Genomic DNA, 14,350 nt, shown 5'->3' with positions numbered 1-14,350 from the left:
CGCCAGTCGCCACCCATATTTGAGATCGAATGTGTGTAGGTTGAGTTTGAGAGTGAAATGGTTTGAATGAGAGTGGTATAAGTTTGGGGTGTGTTTTAGAAAAAAAAATAAAAAATAAATAAAACTGGTATGGCCATTTAACATGGGACCTACCACTCGTCCGAATGCCCGGACATCAAAATCAAATGTGAGGCCCACAATGGCTGATGTCTGTGTGGTGGCGACCGCCTCTTTGCCAGCTAGGACCTCGGGGTTTGTTCTAAGGATAGAATGAAAAACTTTAGAAAAACAGCTTTAAAGTGGTGGACAAGCATCAAATTGTCAAGTTTGACTTTTAAAGTCAAAGTAATAAGTTTGACTTTAAAAGTCAAAACTGAATCCTAAAAAGCAAGTAGAAACTGGCCTAACCACAAAATCACCAACCTTAACGAATGTCACTAAACTATGACCGCTAAAACACAAGTGAAAAATAAACCTGAAACCGGTGGCTTATTTGTGATAAATGATGTTGTAATCTTTCATGTTCTTCAGTTAACACTAAATTATTGGTTTCTCTTCCCAAAAGATTTCCAACATCATCAAAGTATGTAATTTGTAGATTGCACAAAGGCTAAAAAAGATGATAAATAGTCACATTCATTCATGAGAGTCAAAATTACCAAAATGCCACCACTCGTGTTGTCCATCATGCTTATACCTTCACGCGAAAGTTTCAATATAAGACATCAATAATACCACAATACTAGTGATTCCAGTAAATTACCATTAGAGTGCTAATTAAACTTTTGACAGAAACTACTTGTGTTATAAATATGATAATTTAAACCCTAAATTACCATAGAAACATTATCTTAGTCACTTTTACTCAAATACTCAAAAACCCTTACACCTCTTTAAAATGTAGTGATCATATTCAATTCATTGGACAACACCAGCAAGTATTACAAAGTTATATATAATATTGTAAAAAATATAAGTAAAGCAAAGAACAAAGTAAATCATGTAAATTGTAATAAAGCAATGTATAGGTGGCATACTAAGTTACTAACTACTAACATAATCTTTGCATTTGCTCAACTTAATTACTAGAAAAAGGGCCAAATTGCATGGTTTATATAACCAAAAAAATAAAACATGCACTCCAAATTTTCATAATAATAGTTATATATTAATGTAAGCTACACAAAAGAGGGTAGCCTTCCACAAAACGAAATAAAACACTAGAAAGTGAGTTAGTCTTTGTGAAAATAATAATAAAAACATCTTCAAAAACAGTCAAACCCTTAGCTAATTAGTTATACTCTGAAGGAACAATATTCTTAACTCTCTCCTATCTTAGTGACTTCATTTAAACTTCAGTTTTCAACCCACAATATAACTTGTCAATGGCAAAACTTTCGCTTTTCGTCTTCCGATGACCATTGCCACGGCGGTTGGTTTGACACAGCTTCAACAACTCCGCAGCCACCACATCTATCTCCTTGTCCCCTTTCTTCATTAAACAAACTCTCATTTGCTTCGCTTTTTCTTTAACAACTTGTCCTACCTCACTCGCCCATTTTCGTCTCTAAGTACCTCCACCGCAACCCCTACTTCCACTGCTAACCGAGCATTGACCGGCTGGTCAAGATGCATTGGCATTGCAATTATTGGAACCCCAAATTTCATTGCTTCCAATACTGAATTCCATCCACAATGACTCACAAACCCACCTATGTTTTCGTGCCTTAATATTTTTGCTTGTGGGGCCCACCCGTCAACCAATAAACCCCTATCTTTTACCCTTTCAAGAAACCCTAATGGCAAATGTTCTGAAAGTTCAACCTTGGTTTCACTTTTTGGAAACCTTAATACCCAAATGAAGTTCACATTGCTCAGTTCCAACCCATGGGCTATTTCTTCCAAATCATCACTAGAAAGAAAATACTCACTCCCAAACGAAACAAAGACAGTGGATCCAGCGGCTTTCGTGTCAAGCCACTGCATCACACTGTCTTGTTTCAAGTTTGCATTATGACTAGGCTCGGCGACAAGAGGACCCACCGGTACAATCTTTTTACCGGTCAGCTTAGAAAGATAATTAGCATACTTACCTTCAACCTCCTTAAAAGACTTAACAAGAACAATACTTGACGAGTTCCCAACGCATCCCATGACACGATCTTTATCTTTCCGGTTATTTGCCGAGCTCTCGAGAATCTCATGCTTGTGTTTGTGTTCATAGGGACGAAAGAAAATACTACGAAACGGGAAATCCATACCTTTGGAGTTGTACAAGTAGAGATGAAACATGGTGGCAGCCATAGTAGCACTAGTGGTGACAAACACCACTGAAGGGATTCCAAAGGAGGCAGCCGACACCGGGGCCCACGATTGAATCATGTCGTATATGAGCAAATCAGGTTTAACGGTTAACAAGATTTTTGAAAACTGAGGGCTTGACATGTCAAAAGCTTTCTTGAGAGTAGGCATGAGATGAAGAGGGAGGCCATTGGTGGTGTGAAGGTCTGGTGGTAGGTCAGGTAGTATCGGAAGGTAGAGCTCGATGAGGTCAATCGACGACAAACCACCCTCGGTTTTTAAGGTGTTCTTGACGGATTTGAGGTTAGCAGGAGTGGAACAAAGGCAGATGTTGAAGCGGTTTGTGTTGTTTAGTTTTTTGGCTAGTTCAAGGAAAGGTGATATGTGACCATGGCCTAACCATGGGAACATCAAAACAGTCTGCTTTCTTCTGTTCATAATCGACATTATGAATGTTTTTTGATTTGATTGAGGTTGTCTGTGGTATGAGAAGAATATGGTTTGATAGGTGTAACAATGTAATATATATGTATATATAGCAGACAATGTTAGTTTATTTACATGCAAAATTCACTTCCATTTTCAGTTACTTTATTATTTTAGAAATATATTTAGTAAATCTTTAAGAAATTTAAATTGTGATCGAATGTTAATGATAAACACGCAGCTAAAAAAATAATATGATTTTATATTATGGGTTTTGATAACTGCCTAACTATATATTTGATTTAACTATAGAAAATATTAATTGTTTTTAACTATTATTGGTATGTGAATTTGGGTTTTATTGATACATATTTACTTATTTAGTGTTACTAAGATCCTTGCATTATTATTACATCCGCAAATAATGCGCAGTCTTTATATACCAAGATCTTTGTATTGTGGTAATTATTACCCTAAAGTCCTATCATGAAAACTGAATCTGAATTAAGATAATACACAAGCTCAGATCATAATTATGATCTGGACAACGAAACTCAAAGAACACAAACGAACAAACTATAAACCCTAACTTGAGGGAGAGTGAGATCAATATGAAAGACATAATAGATGAAAAAAATATAGAATCCAACCAGCCGGTTTCAACTTCTTTCTCTTCTTTATATATTACTCCAGTATAGGTATTTGGACTCTCTATCAACTCTCCGACCCGTGCACGTATACAAAAGAGAACGACCCAATGAATAAGCCCAGCAGCATCAGCCCAATCCATCATCAGCTCAGATATTTATAGACATACAACACAACCAAAAAATATATTAGAGAAACAATTAACACCAAACAGCCTATCCTAGATATGTATGATATTGAATTGTACGGTATATTTTATACGATTATATATTTATATGTTTGATATTGAATTGAAACAAAAATACATATTCATATATTTCAACACCCCCCTCAATTCAATAGGCAAACAACTAAACATAATGACATTCTCTGATCAACAGATGCAACAACTTTTAATATTATACTTTTTTAGGATTATTCCAATTTGTAGATCATATAAACATTTAACATCATAGCAATTTCTAACATATTTGAACAACTAATCTTACAGTATTTTATTACTGAAATATCAAATCCTTTTGAAATGTTTCATATTCACAAAAAATATGCCAATAGAAAAATACTTTATATAAACTAAAAACAAGAAAAAACAGAAGCAAGAATACTCATAAAAATGTAGGTAATAGTAAACCAATCAATTGTACTTCACTTTTAGAAAAAAACTATTCAAAGATGATTTCATAGCATTCAAAATAAATTGACTTTTGATAAATAAATGATGCATAAGAATGACCCAATCAGATTACAAACATAACAAACAACAATAAAGCCTTCAAGACATACCACTTAAAAGGTTGTTTGGTTTAATTTTTCAACAACCTTCAAGTAAAGAGAATATAAGCACCACGATTGAGAGAAAACCATTCAACATATGGAGATAGATTTGATATTACTACTTAGCGTTAGTAAAGAACTTACATATGGGTCTTCATATAAGAACAACAAGGTAAGTAAGGTAGGTGTATGAGATCTAAGCTCGAACATGAACCCAAGCAATCCAATGATCAACGCACCGAAAAAACCTCACACAAAAAAAACAAACCAAGTTATAATACAACCTATTAAACAGTTTCTTCCACCACAGTTATTTCAATTAAAAAATTAAATCAACAAAGAACTTTAGATTCAAATGTTGACAAAATTAACACAAAAAATGGCACATAGTATACCATAACATGCAGTGAACACTATATAAAAAGACAATCATACACATATTTCAAATTATAACAGAAATATGTGATTGTATACCAGATATCATACATATATCTAGCCATGACATAAAGCCACAAGACTTTTAAGACAAAGACATGCCACACGACATATACGAACTTTCTGTAACACTACAGAAAAGAAATCAAAAAAAAATTCTGATTAAGATAAAATGAAAAATCATACGATTTCACAAGACTATCAGAAACACATCTGATAAGAAAATAAAGCCACACAGCTTTCCAGAACTCAGAATCATGTCTGAAGACAAGAGTTGTGAAGAACATAAAGACTAATTTGACTTGATAAAAAACTTTTACAACTTTACAAGAACCATATCAAGAGATAACTTTGTAAAGAACATAAAGACTAATTTCACTCAAGAAAAACACTTTTACAACTTCACAAAAAAATCGAATCACAAGATTCAATAAGACTATGATAAACATATATCATAAGACAAAAGTCACACGACTTTTAGAAAGATTTTATAAGAGAAAAGTCACACGATTTTTAGACTTCAGAACTATGCCTGAAAAACTTGTGAGGAACATAAAGACTAATTTGACTCAAGCAAAAACTTTTACAACCTCACAAACAATACTGAATCACACAATTCAAGAGATAAATCTGATAACATAGAAAAATATGATCTATACCAGATATCAAAGAGATAGCCAAACAAAAAACTGATCAAAAAACAAAATCACACTATTTGTAATCAGAAACGAACATATCTCTCACACAAAAGAAACATACGAGACTGTCAAAAAGAAATCAAGAACAGTCTTGACTCTTGACAATACTTGTAGTTAAAAAACAAGAACCACATGGTTCAATTAACCAGACAACAACAGCAAGACTATAGACGACAAGACAAGATCGAATCACCCAATACAATAATTTCTCGATCACTTTAAATAACATGTATAAGGATAATTTTGTTAATACGGTACTAACCTTATCAACTATATCGAACATATCATCCACAAAGAAACAAAGTCAATAGGTAACAAAGACCAATCAATAAAATAAACCACTAAGTGAGCATAACATTCATAGGAAACAAAATAAACAACATTAAAATCTGGAACTTCATGCCCACTTGTATATACAAAAAGAAAACAAACTTATAACACACACATCTTAGTTCGGGGATTTATTTATTTATTTTGTTTTTCTTCCAATGTTGGAAAAAAATAATACAAACAAGAGTGTAACAGTTGCAAAAAGAAAACAAACAAACCATCATCATAACAAATTTCAAAAGAAAACCAGACTCTAAATGCCCCCTTTATTCCTTTTGTTTAGTAAAAAGGATAGAATAATAAAGCAAGCATAATTTGCCAAATAATAAAACCTTGAACTACAATGATATTTCCAAAAAATACTTTGTATTCATAAGAAAATATGCAAATCAAAGCACCAAGACAAACTTTACCTGGACATATGTGTGGACATGACTTAGCATAGTAGATCAAACCAAGCAATTAATTTCTCTTTGAGAATACAAAGAAGTACCATTAACAGGTTCACCATGTAAAGCAGAACAAGAGCACAAACTGATTATTAATAACATAAGCACTTTAATCATACACACGACTCACAATTACTTACTAGTCTCATGAAAAACAAAATAGCTAGAGTTGTATCCAGCTCATAAACTCCCAGTCATGAATCTAGGGCATCTCCTAGCATTTCATAACTATTATGCACAAAACCGTAACCAAGACAATAAACCCAATAATAGTCTATTACAAGCTAGGCCTTAATCACATTCCAGGATTTCACACTCTTCAGGCACATATACTCTAGGCTAAAATATAATACATAGACACAACAAAATTTGAAAAACAACTAAGACAACGTTGTGTTGTGTTGTGTCTCTCATCATTAATCAACAATGGTCCATCTAGCCGGGTCCAATCGAGAAATAACTATTGTTTCAGGAATCAGAGGGAGTTACAATGCCATAAGAGCCAAAAGAGAGATAACTTGCATCATTCACTTAGACATACAGCTCCAAGCAACAATTCGTGAAACACCTCGATTCTACAAGACACCTTCAACTATTGATGCAGACAAGCAGTTGACATACCAGATGAACAATTACCAGATAACTAGGGTTTCACAAAGACGAAACCCAAATATTGTAGGTTTTCAAACCAAGACACTTCAATCGAATTAAGAAGATTAGAGTTTCAGATCTAAGGTTTGCAGGTAAGGACTACTATGGCTTCTTGTAACTATTATGGTAACAAATTGTACGTATTTAGGAATTTAGATTTTTTTGATTTTTTTTTTAAGTTTCAAGAATCTTTATTAATTTTTTGTAGGTGCTATTTGAATTCTAATATAAGTTAACAAAATAAGTTTTCACAAAAGATGCTAATATATTAAAACCAATATAACTTTTTTTCCCCATCAAAAAAACAGAAATATAACACCTCATAATCTAGCTTTTCGTGTAATCTACCGCTAATTAATCAAATAGTCTATATGAATAAAAACTTGAGCTTTTAGATATTAACAAACACTTCTCTCCAAGAGCTCAATTGCTATCACTAGTAGGCAAAAAAAAGTATCACTGACATCGGGATTGTATAATTCACATCACATTCTTAATTCCCTATCGATATTTTTTAATTAAAAAAACACAATTTTCTTTTAATGTTTAAACCTCTCAAAACAAATATTTATTTGATCATTTTACTCTTATTCATACACTCAAATTAATTTGTAGAGATTTGACTATAGACTACAAATGCATATTATTTGTCATACGCATTTATTAAAAAAAAAATAGAATGTTTGTTATTTAAGTTCGATCAAATTTATAAGGATTTTCATTACTTTTTTAGTTATCTTATATACTGCTAAACTTTTAATTAGGGTTATATATGGTAGCGTTTGGTATGCATGAATGAGAGGCGGAATGTAATAGGCCATTATGATGGAATGAAAAAAAATGTGTTTGGTTGGTCAATGAAATGGAATAACCAATTACCATGTCCATTTCATTCTCCTTAAAACACCCCAAATTCATTCCATCCACCCCCCTTGTTTTATTTTTCATTCCATCCCACTTTCACACTATGTCACCTTCACCACCCTCCCACCACCATTACCCATTGCCCTCTCACCACCCGCCACCACCAACCACCGCCTCCGACTCCGCCACCGGCCACCACCACCACCCTCCTCCGCCGCCCGTCACCACCACCACCCACCTCCGCCACCACCACCTACAACGCGGCTCACCACCGCCACCACCAACCATCGCTCCCGCCATCACCACCACCGCCCACCATCGTCACCACCACCACCACCCACTATTAGCACCACCTGCCACCACCAACAATCGCTCCTGGCTCCCGCCCATCGCCATCGCCTCCCACCACCATTACTACTCGCCGCCCATCGCTACTGCCCGCCCACCGCCACTCACTACCATTTTTATTTTATTCCAACTTTTCTAGCTTATCGGAATATAAAGACTAATAGTTCATTTCATTCCCACATGGTAACTAAACATGTCAATAGAATGGTAATTATCCATTCCATTACCTCATCAATTCCATTACCTCATTCATTCAATTCCATCACCCATTCAATTACCCCATACCAAACAGATTGTACGTATTTAGGAATTTAGATTTTTTTATTTTTTATTTAAGTTTCAAGAATCTTTAATAATTTCTTGTAGGTGTTATTTGAAGTCTAATATAAGTTAACAATATAAGTTTTCACAAAAGATGCTAATACATTAAAACCAATATAACTTTTTTCCCCTCAAAAAAACGGAAATATAACACCTCATAATCTAGCTTTTCGTGTAATCTACTACTAATCAAATAGTCTATATGAATAAAAACTTGAGCTTGTAGATATTAATTATAAACACTTCCCTCCAAGAGCCCAATTACTATCGGTAGTAAGCAAAAGAGTATCACTGACGTCGGGATTGTATAATTCACATCACATTCTTAATTCTCTATCTATATTATTTAATTAAAAAACACATTTTTCTTTTAATGTTTAAACCTCTAAACAAATATCTATTTAATCATTTTAATCCTATTCATACACTCAAATTAATTTATAGAGATTTGATTATGAGACTCTACAAATATGCCTCTTTGTTATATACTCATAAATATTTATTTGATCATGTTTCACTTATACACTCAAAATAATTTATAGAGATTTGATTAAGAGACTCGATCAATAAGAAAGAAGTTTAACCTCTTTAAAGCTTAAAGCATCTCTCTGTTTTAGAGAATGTGACATGGAGGTAACTAGCGTGATATTGTTATATTTTTCTATGTAGTTTTTGAAATGTCGCTAATGAAAGAGTCGATGTCTATTTGAGCAGAACCTCCTTCTTCAATCGCTTGTTGACAAATCTTCTCGATTTCTTTAGCCCGGTCTCTCATCTCTCTCCCCGTTTTGCTTTCCAGATCCATAAAACTCCTTACGAGTTTTGAAATTTCTTCTCGAGTGACCAAAATACCCTCATCAATCCTCACCCTCTTTCCAATTTTCCAATCTTCCACTATCATCTTACTATTCGGAACTTGATCCCAGACTATTGGAAAAGTAATCATCGGCTTTCCCGTAAAAGCACCTTCTTTAGTCGAGTTCCACCCACAATGTGTCCAAAATGCCCCTACCGAACCATGGGACAACACTCTTAACTGGTTACACCAAGGTATCACAAGCCCTTTTTCGTCATTTTCTTGTTTAAAACGAGTCATTTCCCCACGTGCAATCCACATGTATCGTATTCCACTATCTTGCACACCCGCCACAATTTCGTCTAGTTGGTCACTTGACACCGAAAGAAAACTCCCTTGTGAAATATATAACACTGAACCCTCCGGTTGATGATCTAACCATTTAACATAATCGGGGGTATTTTGATCATTTTGCACATCGCTCAAATTAAAGTAAGGAATTGCCGGGCCGATAGCATAAATGGGTATGGAAATATCCGATTTTAACGCATCGATGACTTGGGCTTCGAGCTCGTAAACTGACACGAATATAAGAAACCGAGCTTTAGTCGACATCGAAATGGCATCTAAAGCTACCTGAGTGATTTCCTTGCCCTTCCCATTAAACCCAGTCACAAGATCGGCTACCCGAATATTAGCAACTCCGGGTATATAATCAACTATTTCATCGGTGTTTCCTGTAGAACATCAAATTAACTTTCAGATAGATTCATGCACATATTCAAGATTTCATGGCAACCCTATTAGGATATTCACATAATATTGTATTTTCACATAATATTTAACATAGGGGTGTAAACGAGTCGAGCCTAGCCCGAGTTCGTCTAGGCTTGAGTTTAGCTCATTTTAATTTAAAAACCTTAAACTTGAGCTTGGCTTGTTTTGAGTTGTACTTCTAAAGATTGAACTTCGCTCGTAAGTACTTTGTCAAGCACAGCTTGTTTATTATTCTTTAAACATTCACTTTTTTTTATACATTTTAATCATTATTTACGTGTGTATTTATAGTTACTTTTATATTTAATAGGAAAATTGAAAATAAATAATCTAATCTTTTGTGTATTGGTCGATAATAAACCCACATTTAAGAATCACTAGCAACGGTCTCACCTTTCAACTATTTTGTCTCAATGGTCATCCGTTAAAAAATACTTAACGTCGTGAAGTTTTTTCCCTAGTTTCAAACCGATGTTTTAGGTCTTTTGATCGGAAGAACGATACGAGTCGACTGATGTAAAATTTAACTCGAAACGGCGATTCAAATGGCTTGATTTTTGTTAATTGGATATTCAAGCACCCGAATTAACCTATGTTACAATAAATAATAGTTATTATATAAATATATTCCAATAAATAATAGTCATGTGAAGCTTAGGCTCGAGCTTGTTTATTGAATAAACCTTAATTATAAAAGCACTCGAGCTCATTTATTGAATAAACCTTAATAAAAGCCCGAGCTCGTTTAAGCTCGGCTTGGTCTCGAGCTCACGTACCTGAAAAGTTATCACCGACGTGGCCATTTCCAACGAGAAGACGATGATGATACAACATGGAAAACACAGTCGCCGACATGGTGAACAAACTAGCCACCGGAGTACTCAAACGGCTGGCCATGTTTACCACCCACACAAAGTAACTATCATATATTATGACACTAACCGGTACCTCCATCTTCCTAAGCAACTGCTCCACCGGCTCTTCCATGTTTGTTTGTATGGCTTTTATAAACCCTGGGAAGTCATTTGCTCGGTTTAACTCGGATGGGATAACGTTGGGGATGGTGGCAAACTGGATGTTTGGTGGTTTTGGTTCAGTTTCAATGAAGCCATGCCATTCTTCGGTGACAATGAAGGTGATGAGGAAGTCTGAAGGTCGTTGTAGGGCAATGAGCTTGCATAGGTTCATCATGGGGTTGATGTGGCCTCGGCCGGGGTATGGGATCGCCACGACGTGGTGGCAGACGGAGTCCGGCATTAGGAGATTAAGGGATGTGGTGTGATGGATGGGTGGTCTTTGTTTAGTGGTGTAGTTTGGTTATCTTGTAGATAATGTTTTCCTTTTGGAACCTCAGTTGCGTATGTTTTTAATTGTAAATGTGATACCAATCTTGACTTTGAAGGAGGCAAAATTTGATTTTGCCTTCCATTAATCCTTGGATGAAGGCCGTCTCCAAGAATTACTTACAATTCTAGAAACTGTGATGAATAAAAAACAGGCCCTAAATTCGTGTTCTAATTATGTGAAAGATATTTATTAAACAAAAAGAAATCAACAATTTAGTTATTAATTTAGAGAAATTGGTTTTTAATACTCTTAAGTTTTCACCCGTTAGATAATAGCACTCCTAACTTTCACTTTGATACTCACCACTCTTAACTTTGACTTTATTTGTTTCTGACACTCCAGAACTTAACAAACCCTAACTCCGTTAGTTTTCTTGCTGACGTGGCATTTTTTACACACGTGGCATGCTTATGTGGAAATTAAACACCTCTTAATAGAAACTAATTCCATGCAATATGCTACCACCCACCTCCACCAAGCAGTGTCGGCCTCCACCATCACTATTCAAATGTAATTCCTTCTGTTCAATTTCCAATATTCAAATGTAATTTCTGATTCTTAAATTCAAAGCATCCTTCTCTTATTTAACGCCTCACTATCAAGTTTCTTCAACACGCCCCGTCATCAACCACCACCAATTTCAATTCTACTTGCAGGTCTGAAATTTGTGTACCCGCAGATATGAAATTCATGTACCTATAGACGGTATAAAATGCCAGAAATATAAAACCTCATAATCTAGCTTTTCGTGTAATCTACCGCTAATTAAATAGTCTATATGAATAAAAACTTGAGCTTTTAGATATTAATAAACACTTCCCTCCTAGACTCTACAAATATACCTCTTTGTCATATACTCACAAATGTTTATTTGATCATTTTTCTCTTATTCATACACTCAAAATAATTTATAAAATAACTTATAGAGATTTGATTATGAGACTACAAATAGGGAAGAAGTTAAACTTTAAAGTTTAAAGCATATCTCTATTTTAGAGAATGTGATATGGAGGTAACTAGCATGCTCTTGTTAAACTTTTCTATGTAGTTTTTGAAATGTCGCTAATGAAAGAGGCGATATCGATTTGAGCAGAACCTCCTTCAATTGCTCGTCGACAAATCTTCTCGACTACTTTAGCCCGGTCTCTCATCTCTCTCCCCATTTTGCTTTCCAGATCCATAAAACTCCTTATGAGTTTTGAAATTTCTTCTCGAGTGACCAAAATACCCTCATCGATCCTCACCCTCTTTCCAATTTTCCAATCTTCCGCTATCATCTTACTATTCGGAACTTGATCCCAAACTATTGGAAAAGTAATCATCGGCTTTCCCGAAAAAGCACCTTCTTTAGTCGAGTTCCACCCACAATGTGTCCAAAATGCCCCTACCGAACCATGGGACAACACTCTTAATTGGTCACACCAAGGTATCACAAGCCCTTTTTCATCATTTTCTCGTTTATAACGAGTCGTTTCCCCACGTGCAATCCACATGTAACGTATTCCACTATCTTGCACACCCGCCACAATTTCGTCTAGTTGGGCACTTGACACCGAAAGAAAACTCCCTTGTGATATATACAACACTGAAACCTCCGGTTGGCAATCTAACCATTTAACATAATCAGGGGTATTTTGGTCATTTTGCACATAGCTCAAATTAAAGTAAGGAATTGCCGGGCCGATAGCATAAATGGGTATGGAAAGATCCGATTTTAACGCGTCGATGACTTGGGCTTCGAGCTCGTAAACAGATACGAATATAAGAAACCGAGCTTTAGTTGACATCGAAATGGCATCTAAAGCTACCTGAGTAGTCTCTTTGCTCTTCCCATTGAAGCCTGTCACAAGATCGGCCACCCGAATATTAGGAACCCCGGGTATGTAATCAACTATTTCATTGGTGTTTCCTGCAGAAAATCAAACCCACAAACTAAGTTTCAAGTTTCAGATCAATTCATACACATATCCAAGATTTACATGGCAAACCCACAAACTTCGTTTTTAGTGGATTTGCTTTTCAAAATGAGGTTGCGGCGTAACTTGCTGCCCGCTTACCTGCCACTTTATTGTTATTTTTTAAAAAATAAGTCCATGGTGTTTATAGCAAAAAAAAAAAAATGGCAAACCCTATTAGGATATTCACATAATATTCTAAAAGCTCGAGCTCATTTAAGCTATGCTTGACTCATGTTTTTAAGCTCAGCTCGTTTACAGCCCTAATTAAACTGACCTGAGAAGCTATCACCAGCGTGGCCATTTTCAACGAGAAGACGATAATGATACAACATGGAAAAAACGGTTGCCGACATGGTGAACAAACTAGCGACCGGAGTATTCAAACGGTTGCCCATGTTTAACACCCACAAAAAGTAACTGTCGTATATGATGACACTGATCGGTACCTCCATCTTCCGAAGCAACTGCTCCAACGGCTCTTCCATTTTAGTTTGCACGGCTTTTACAAACCCTGGGAAGTCATTTGCTCGGTTTACCTCGGACGGGATAACATTTGGGATGGTCGCAAACTGGATGTTGGGTGGTTTTGGTTCACTTTCAATGAAGCCATGCCATTCTTCGGTGACAATGAAAGTGATGAGGAAGTCGGAAGGGCGTTGTAGGGCAATGAGCTTGCAGAGGTTCATCATGGGGTTGACGTGGCCTCGGCTGGGGTATGGGATCGCCACGACGTGGTGGCTGACGGAGACCGGCATTAGGAGAAGGGATGGTGTGTGATGGATTGGTGATCTTTGTTAAGTTGTGTTGTGTAGTTTGGTTATCTTGTAGGGGTATTATATTTCTTTTTAAACCTCAGCTGCATAAGTTTTTAGTAATACATGTGACAGTATGTTGACACCAATCTTGACTTTAAAGGAAGCAAAATTTGATTTTATGTCGTCCATGATCCATTTAATATATTAAAAAAAATAACACCAAGGACAAAGGAAAATCAGCTAAATTTACTTCACACCATCATTAGGATATAAACGAGCCGAGCCGAGCCGAGCTAAAAACCAACGACAAAGGAAAATCAGCAAAGCAGTCAATCTCAGAGCTAGACTGTGCAGTATAATTAATATATAGAAGTCAATAAATTAATATATAGTCGAAAAGGGCAGTGTAAACTTACAAATACACGAGACTCGTTAAGCTTGACGAGCCTAAATTAGCTTCGCATACACGGCT

General features: G+C 35.7%; 4 pseudogenes across 1 annotated transcript; all 4 read right to left on the bottom strand.

Annotated features, from left to right (window-relative positions):
- Positions 1–11,157, bottom strand: part of LOC143536362 (UDP-glycosyltransferase 87A2 pseudogene) — a 71,931-nt pseudogene extending 60,774 nt beyond the window's left edge.
- Positions 1,349–2,748, bottom strand: LOC143536341 (UDP-glucosyltransferase 29 pseudogene; annotated as a pseudogene).
- LOC143536415 (UDP-glycosyltransferase 87A2 pseudogene) lies at positions 8,907–10,528 on the bottom strand (annotated as a pseudogene).
- Positions 11,158–12,205: 1,048 nt separating the features above from the next.
- Positions 12,206–13,931, bottom strand: LOC143536361 (UDP-glycosyltransferase 87A2 pseudogene; annotated as a pseudogene). The gene is made up of 2 exons (XR_013135874.1): positions 13,398–13,931; positions 12,206–13,074 (listed from the first exon to the last, which is right to left on the bottom strand). The product of XR_013135874.1 is annotated as a UDP-glycosyltransferase 87A2 pseudogene (transcript).
- Between the last annotated feature and the right edge of the window lie 419 nt (positions 13,932–14,350).

This window comes from Bidens hawaiensis, unplaced genomic scaffold, assembly GCF_021521415.1.
Source record: "Bidens hawaiensis isolate Kalapana, Puna unplaced genomic scaffold, B.hawaiensis_p1.1 tig00010796_1, whole genome shotgun sequence".
In the NCBI taxonomy this organism is placed as follows: Eukaryota; Viridiplantae; Streptophyta; class Magnoliopsida; order Asterales; family Asteraceae; genus Bidens; species Bidens hawaiensis.
Note: the sequence above shows the minus strand (reverse complement) of the source record. Positions and strands in the feature narration are given on the sequence as shown.